This window comes from Magnolia sinica, chromosome 13 (genome assembly GCF_029962835.1).
Source record: "Magnolia sinica isolate HGM2019 chromosome 13, MsV1, whole genome shotgun sequence".
In the NCBI taxonomy this organism is placed as follows: domain Eukaryota; kingdom Viridiplantae; phylum Streptophyta; class Magnoliopsida; order Magnoliales; family Magnoliaceae; genus Magnolia; species Magnolia sinica.
The window spans coordinates 49,565,110-49,574,263 of NC_080585.1; positions in this window are offsets into that span (position 1 = coordinate 49,565,110).

The following is a 9,154-nucleotide window of genomic DNA, read 5'->3' on the forward strand; positions in this document are numbered from 1 at the left end:
GCCCACTGTCATGTGTATAAGGCCCGTTGTTGAGGCCACCTTGACATATATAAGGACCATGTGATTAGGCGCATTTTGATGTATTCTAGGGCCCATGGGTTAAGGCCCATTGTGATGTATTAGGGCCCGTGGGTTGAGGCCCATTGTGATGTATTTCCGACCCATTTGGCAAGGCACATTGTGATGCGTTTCTGGCTCATATGTTGTGGCCCATTGTGATATATTTTTAGCCTATGTGATGAGGCCCATCTTGATGTATTTATGGCCTGCATGGCTAGGCCCGATGTGGTGTACATGTGGCTCAATGCGAGGAAAGTGCACCCGATGTAATGTGTGATTTCACTATATTGTAGGTAATAATATTTATGGCGGGCCGTGCCTAGGGAACAATGATGGTTTGTCGTCCACATTGTAAGTACAATGTTGGTTAAATGTCCGCATTATAACTCTCCCTAGGGCCCATTGATAGGCTCATACTTATTGATAATTCATCACTTTATAACATGCTTAGTATAGCTCCATGATTCATGGCCATACGCATCATATGTATGCTTGATATGAGGAATGTTTGATTATAGCATAAGTCGTTGGGCTGAAACATTTACGGGACTCCTTATGAGGCGGAGTGCGCCACATAATTGCGTGGTATGCGCAGGATTGTTGCATGATTGTACAGTGTGACTCATACATCTCGCATATATATGACTTGATCATTATACGCCCTAGCGACATCAGGGCCGTGGCCTCCACAGGCACATCATGGATGGCCAGATGGGACATCAGAAATATTTGGTTCTAGCACTATGAGCACTTAGGATGTCCTTGGGTGAAAGTCCCAGAACCTTTGAGGCCAGGAGTAGCCCCAACGTCTAAACCGAGTAGAACATGAGCGCCCGAGTGGCGAATACCAGTAGGCCGCGTCTCCCACTGTGTCATGGTCAGTTGGGAGGGGATGTAGCCTTATCCGCCCGAGTGAGGGGGCTATAAGCTAGGCTGATTATGATCAGCTCGTAAATGGGTTCGCTATAGACGAGCCAGATAGGTATTGGCAGACTACTGGTCAGGCAGATAGTGAGGTCTATTCCACTCGCTGGGCTGTGCAGCTAGGGAGGAGGCAGTCGGAGTGGAGTGTAATAGACCCCGGTGATTTCTCCAAAGAGCAACCGTATTGATATGTGGACTTATTGAATAGGAATTGCATATCCATTCATTCATTCATTCACTATCTACTCGGGCTGGTGGTGCGTAACTATTTGTTACGTGTACCATTGCATGGCCAGGATTTCGGTTGGGCGTGTAACTAACCTGAGATCAGGAGTTTACCACATTGTGTCTGACTATCCAAATTTAGGTATGGGACTGGTTTGGATAGAAGTCCCTTGTGATTGACCCCATAGCCTGTGATACTTTGTACTATCATCCCGACTTCACATTCTAGCATGGTCATTTCATTCGCACCGCATATCACATTGCATCTATAGTACTTAGCACTTTGAGTTACTATGTTTTTGCACTTATATGGCCTAGATGAGGTTGATGGTATTCTTAACTCGACAGGATTTGCATATTACATTGCATCCTCAGCATCTGTTATTGTCTTATTATGTTTTGCATCACATGGCCTTGGTATGGCTGATAGCACTCATGAACTTACCAGTATATTTCCGCTTACTCTGATATTGTATGATTCATGATCTTGTTAGTATTTTCTCTTATTTCGATGGTGTATGATTTGTGAGCTTTATTATATACTTGGCACTTACCTTGCACACACTTTCACCACCCTTTAAGCTTTCTATAAGCTTATGCATGATAGATGCGTGCAGGTGGCGTTAGGTTGCAGTAGCGTTGAGCTTGGAGTGTGCAGCGGTCTTCTGGAGTTTTGATTTTTGACATATGTATTTCCCTTTCAGCATTGTATTCAAATATTTATATTATTAGATATGTGATGATGATGTTGCCTTTGTGATTTGGATAAGCTTGTAGTTATGCTCCATACAAAAAAATCATAATGAAAATCCTCCTTGTAAGATCCTAGGATCGGAATCTGGTGCATGTGGGTTGGGAGCCGAGAATGGGGTACTACGGAGGCTGTCAGCACCGGATTTGGTGATCGAAAATTTTGTGAGCCCGATTTTCGAGTTTGGAGCGTGATAGAAATGACCATGAATCAAAACAGAATCGTTGGAATTAACCATGAAATGCATGAAAATGACCGTGAAGTGAAGTGAATTGACCGTGAAATGCATGGAAATGACCATGAGGTGAAGGGAATTGACCGTGAAGTGCATGGAAATGACCGTAAATCTAAACGGAATCACTGGAATTGACCGTGAAATGCATCAAAATGACCTTGAAGTGAAGCAAATTGACCGTGAAATGCGTGGAAATGACCGTGAAGTGAAGGGAATTGACCGTGAAGTACATCGAAATGACCGTGAATCTAAACAGAATCGCTGGAAATGACCGTAAAATGCATGAAAATGACCGTGAAGTGAAGCAAAATGACCATGAAATGCATGGAAATGGCCATGAAGTGAAGGGAATTGACCGTGAAGCGCATAGAAATGACCGTGAATCTAAACAGAATCACCGGAATTGACCGTGAAATGCATGGAAATGACAGTGAAGTGAAGCAAATTGACCGTGAATTGCATCGAAATGACCGTGAAGTGAAGGGAATTGACTGTGAAGTACATGGAAATGACCGTGAATCTAAACGGAATCGCCGGAATTGACTGTGAAATGCATGGAAATGACCGTGAAGTGAAGCGAAATGACTGTGAAATGCATGGAAATGACCGTGAAGTGAAGGGAATTGACCATGAAGTGCATGGAAATGACCGTCAATCTAAACGGAATCGCCAGAATTGACCGTGAAATGCATGAAAATGACCATGAAGTGAAGTGAATTGAACGTGAAATGTGTGGAAATGACCATGAAGTGAAGGGAATTGACCGTAAAGTGCATGGAAATGACTGTGAATCTAAACGGAATCACCGAAATTGACCGTGAAATGCATGGAAATGACTATGAAGTTATGCGAATTGACCGTAAAATGCATGGAAATTACTGTGAAGTGAAGGAATTTGACTGTAAAGTGCATCGAAATGACCATGAATCTAAATGGAATCACTGGAAATGACCGTGAAATGCATGAAAATGACCATGAAGTGAAGCAAAATGATCGTGAAATGCATGGAAATGGCCGTGAAGTGAAGGGAATTGACCGTGAAGTGCATGGAAATACCGTCAATCTAAACGGAATCACCAAAATTGATCGTGAAATGCATTGAAATGACCATGAAGTGAAGCGAATTGATCGTGAAATGACCATGAAGTACATCGAAATGACCGTGAATCTAAACGAAATCGCTGGAAATGACTGTGAAATGCATGAAAATGACCATGAAGTGAAGCGAAATGAATGTGAAATGCATGAAAATGGCCGTGAAGTGAAGCAAATTGACCGTGAAGTGCATGGAAATGACCATGAATTCCGTTTAGATTCACGGTCATTTCGATTCACTTCACGGTCAAATCCCTTCACTTTTCGGTCATTTCCATGCATTTCACGGTCATTTCGCTTCACTTCACAGTCATTTCCATATATTTCACGGTCATTTCCAGTGATTCCGTTTAGATTCACGGTCATTTCGATGCACTTCACGGTCAAATTCCTTCACTTCACGGTCATTTCCATGCATTTCACATTCAATTCGCTTCACTTCATCGTCATTTTCATGCATTTCATGGTCAATTCTGGTGATTCCGTTTAGATTCATGGTCATTTCCATGCACTTCATGGTCAATTCCCTTCACTTCACGGTCATTTCTATGCATTTCATGGTCAATTCGCTTCACTTCACAGTCATTTCCATGCATTTCACGGTCATTTCTAGTGATTCTGTTTAGATTCATGGTCATTTCGATGCACTTCACAGTCAATTCCCTTCACTTCATGGTCATTTCCATGCATTTCGTGGTCAATTCGTTTCACTTCATGGTCATTTCCAAGCATTTCACGGTCAATTCCAGCGATTCTGTTTAGATTCACGGTCATTTCCATGCACTTCACAGTCAATTCCCTTCACTTCACGATCATTTCCACACATTTCACGGTCAATTCGCTTCGCTTCACTTCACGGTCATTTTCATGCATTCACGGTCAATTCCAGTGATTCCGTTTAGATTCACGGTCATTTCCATGCACTTCACGATCAATTCCCTTCACTTCACGGCCTTTTCCATGCATTTTACGGTCATTTCGCTTCACTTCATGGTCATTTCCATGTATTTCACGGTCATTTCTAACGATTCTGTTTAGATTCATTGTCATTTCGATGCACTGCACAGTCAAATCCCTTCATTTCATGGTTATTTCCATGTATTTCACGGTCAATTCGCTTCACTTCACGGTCATTTCCATGCATTTCACGGTCATTTCCAGTGATTCTGTTTAGATTCACGGTCATTTTGATGCACTTCATGGTCAAATCCCTTCACTTCACGGTCATTTCCACGCATTTCATGTTCAATTCGCTTCACTTCATGGTCATTTTCATGCATTTCACGGTCAATTTCGACGATTCCGTTTAGATTCACGGTCATTTCCATGCACTTCACGGTCAATTCTCTTCACTTCACGGTCATTTCCACGCATTTCAAGGTCAATTCGCTTCACTTCATAGTCATTTCCATGCATTTCACGGTCATTTCCAGTGATTCTGTTTAGATTCACGATCATTTCGATGCACTTCAGGTTAATTCCCTTCACTTCATGGTCATTTCCATGCATTCCGCAGTCAATTCGCTTCACTCACGGTCATTTTCTTGCATTTCACGGTCAATTCCAGCGATTCCGTTTAGATTCATGGTCATTTCCCTGCACTTCACAGTCAATTCCCTTCACTTCACGGTCATTTCCATGCATTTCACGATCATTTCGCTTCACTTCACGGTCATTTCCATGCTTCTTATGGTCAATTCTGGCGATGCCGTGTAGATTCACAGTCATTTCGATGCACTTCATGGTCAATTCCTTTCACTTCACGTTCATTTCCATGCATTTCACAGTCAATTCGCTTCACTTCACTGTCATTTCCATGCATTTCACGGTCAATTCCGGCGATTCCGTTTAGATTCACGGTCATTTCTATGCATTTCATGTTTAATTCGCTTCACTTCACGGTCATTTCCATGCATTTCACGTTCAATTCGCTTCACTTCACGGTCATTTCCATGCATTTCATGGTCATTTCCGGCGATTGCGTTTAGATTTATGGTCATTTCCATGCACTTCACGGTCGCCATGAAGTGCATGGAACTTACCGTGAATTGAAGGGAATTGGCCGTAAAGTGCATGGAAATGATTGTGAATCTGAACGGAATCAGCAAAAATGACCGAACCGAATTGACTGTGAAATGCATGGAAATGACCGTGAAGTGAAATGGAATCACCGGTATTGACCATGAAATGCACGGAATTGATCGTGAACTGAAGGGAATTGACCGTGAAATGCACGGAATTGACCGTGAAATGAAGGGAATTGACCGTGAAATGCATGGAATTGATCATGAAGTGAAGGGAATTGACCGTGAAATGCATGGGAGTGCCCGTGAAGTGAAGGGAATTGACTGTGAAATGCATGGAATTGACCATCAAGTGGTCGCCAAAATTCTCCACGAAATGCATGAAATTGATCGCTAAGTTATTGAAATTTTCCGCGAACTTATTGAAATTGACCGTGAAGTGAATGTAATTGATCGCAAAGTGAATAAAATGAATGAAATTAACCACGACGTGAATAAAATGGATTTTTGACCACCGACCCGTTGGAATCTTGGAAAATAACTACGTTGGTTGACTAAATGTAACGTCCCAAAAAAATTAGTACAAATACCCAAGTACCACCTCGGGTAGAAATCACTCAGGACCAAATCCTTTAGAAATTAGATGAGAATTAACTAGTGTTAAAATAGATTACTTGTGAAATTAGTACTAATCACTTTAAATATGATCTGAAAGACCCAAAACATGCAAAATCATTGACGCTAATTTACCCTGAAATTTAGAATCAATCTCTAAACCGGGTTGCTCTCGGGAGCACATCGAAACTCTGTATCGGACCTGGACCACACGTCGAAAGTCTGATGACTGCGAAACTATACGAATATGACCGCCTTACTGGACTCGTCAACCATCTCAGAAATTAAGTCCTAACAGTGTTCAGAAACGCACAACTTGAGCCCGGAGCAAAGTGTGTGAGAAACGCGAATATCTTTAGAAACTGAACCCAAACTTAAGTGAATTGAGTCGTTCGCTTGTAGGCCAAATGTAAGGATTCAGACCTTCAAAATCCGACCCAATTACACCCTCGGATCAGGGAAAATTTCTAACACATGTAAGTGTACTTGTGGCCCTGATTGGATACCGGTGACCGTTGAACTGAAACTGATCCTCCGCGGTCGATTTGTTAATCCGATCGGACCGAAAACTTAACTCGACATGAATCCAATGTCTGGGAGCTTAAGTTCGACCGCAAGCAGAAAATGGGCCTCCAGAAGTACTCCGTTGGATCGAAACAGTCCGTCTTTGGTTATAACCCAAGTATACCCTGGCCATGGGGTCATTCTCATCACTTCTGGGCCTATATAAGGGCCTTAAACCCTCTCTCTCTCTCTCTCTCATTCCATAGGAATTTGGAAAACTCTAAGAGAGAGAAGAGAGAAAAGAGAAGGAAAGAGAGAGAAAGTGAGAGAGAGAGAGTCGGCGTTTCTTACTGGGATTCAATCCCATCACTCCATGTGCTTAACCACCACACTTGTATTGCTTTTCCGGTGATTCCAACTCCATACTTGGATAAGAAAACCTAACCCTAATCTGTTTAAGGGTTTCCAATAGTGTAAGTGATGAAATAGCTAACATATTTTATGTTATAGGTTACCGTTGTGCCGTAGATAAAGACTTTGTGTTTAAACTGAGTTCGTTACGAGTCTACCGGTAAAAGGTGCGGACTATAAATGTTTAGGTTATGGTTTTCAAGGTTTTCAATGTTAGTTAATAATTTATGACTGACTTGATTACTGTCGCATGTGCTTAGATGCAATGATTTTCGTTTATTACATATACTGTGAATTATGTTGAATATAATGCATTCCATATGTTTGTTGAAATGTTTGGATGAATATGGAATTAGGATTTGTGCTTGCTATGATTACCTGAGTGAGAGTACCTGATTGTTGTACTTGTGGCAACTCCTCGTGAAAGGATTTGCTACAATATATGTTATAACTAATTTATTATATGTATGCTGATAGGTGTGGTCTAAGTGTTTGATAATATGTCTGAATGAGAAAATGTTTGACGAGAATTGTATTTAATAAGGGTGTTGAGATAGAATTCCCAGCTACCTTATCTATATGTATAGTTTTCTTCATGTGACCTAAATTCCGAGTATGAAATTTACGGATGAAATGTAATATATGGTAATATTTGCAATGTATTCGATGAAATGCTCGAATGAGATTCGTGTTGGGAATGTTTGTTAAATGCCTATATGATTATCACATGTCTCCATATGCTGCATTTGAATATGATTGAGACTACTACGTAGTCCAGGCAATCAGTAACAATTTCTATTTGAGTGGCCGAGCTAGTCTCACTACATTTGATGCGTTCGGTGAATCCGAGTCGTACGATGATTGTCGACAATAGTTAGCGCTCTATGTCGATTAATTCAGCATACGCTCGTACCAATCGAATTTGTCAAGTAACCCAATTTGCCTACTGTGTGTTCACCATATATGGATGCTACTGCTTGAACCTAAGGTACCAAACTTACCAGTGAAAAGCCCGTTTAACCTTGGTACCTTGATCCGCTAAGACTCATGAGTCGGGCATGGTGGTATGGGACACCATGGTCGAGCTGGCGACGAGCCTCTCCGCAGTGACCAGTGAGCAACCCAAACTCGTGAGCCGAATACGGTGGTGTGGAATACTGTATTCGAGCTGTCGGCCTACGCTGGCGCAGCCTGGCTGTGGTCCCCAGTCGGGTCAGTGACGAGCTTTCGAAAATATATTGCCAGTTGGTAGGGGGTTAGTGGAGTAACCTCGAGTATGAAACAGGCCTACCCCGGCGTAGCCTGGCTGTGGTCCCCAGTCGGGTTGGTGATGAGCCTTCGAAAAAAGACTGTCAGTTGATAGGGTGTTGGTGGTAGTGAGCTGAACGTGCCTATCGTATATGATTAACTAGGATTGACGACCCTAGATGGATCAATGTTGGGTAAATGATATAAAGGGTGGTACCTTGGCTTCCTAACACTGCTGTATGAATTAATCTAAATAAGTATTGGCTAACATGAGTATGCACCGCACTGTATATGCTTTGGCGAGGAAGAGCACTTTCGGGAGGTTACCATGTGCGCAGTGAGATGAAGACGCTGAGGGAGTGTAGGCGAGGGCATGCATCATTATCGCATACCATTCTTGCATTAACAAGAGTATTTTGGACTTGCATGTGGACTGCTTTATCATTACTACTTGATTGAATTGATAACATGTTAACCTTTGTCTTATTGTTCTACTGAGTTGATCACTCACTCCCACGTTACGGGACAGTGTTTTAAATACCAACCAGACCCTGTTTTAGTTTCAAATGATGGCGATGTTTACGAAGTGGAGCCGGACTTTTATGATGATGAAGAAGGTTTCTCCTATATGCAGCTATCAGGTGGGTCTATGTAGACCATATTCTGATCGACGAGGTTATAGGGATGCTGATTAGATGCCATTACACTTGTTATTTGCACCATTGAAACACCCATGTATCTTCATTTTATTCATTTTTGGAGTATACATGTATATATTTAACCTAGAATCATGTTCACACTCTGAAGACTTACAACAGTTTATATATTTTATATATTTATCATACTCTTCCGCTTGCGAAAGTTAACTATCTCTAGAGTATGATATGTTGTTTTGGTATAATCTCACTCATGTTTAATGCACTAATATGAACAACATTCAATTATCATTATTTATGTTGCATAAGTGATGCGTTGGAACTTGGAAGCTGAGCTTCTACTCGACCCCCGATTTTCAGGGCGTTACACTAAATTAGCTTCTCCTGCCCCAAAATCTTATGTGGT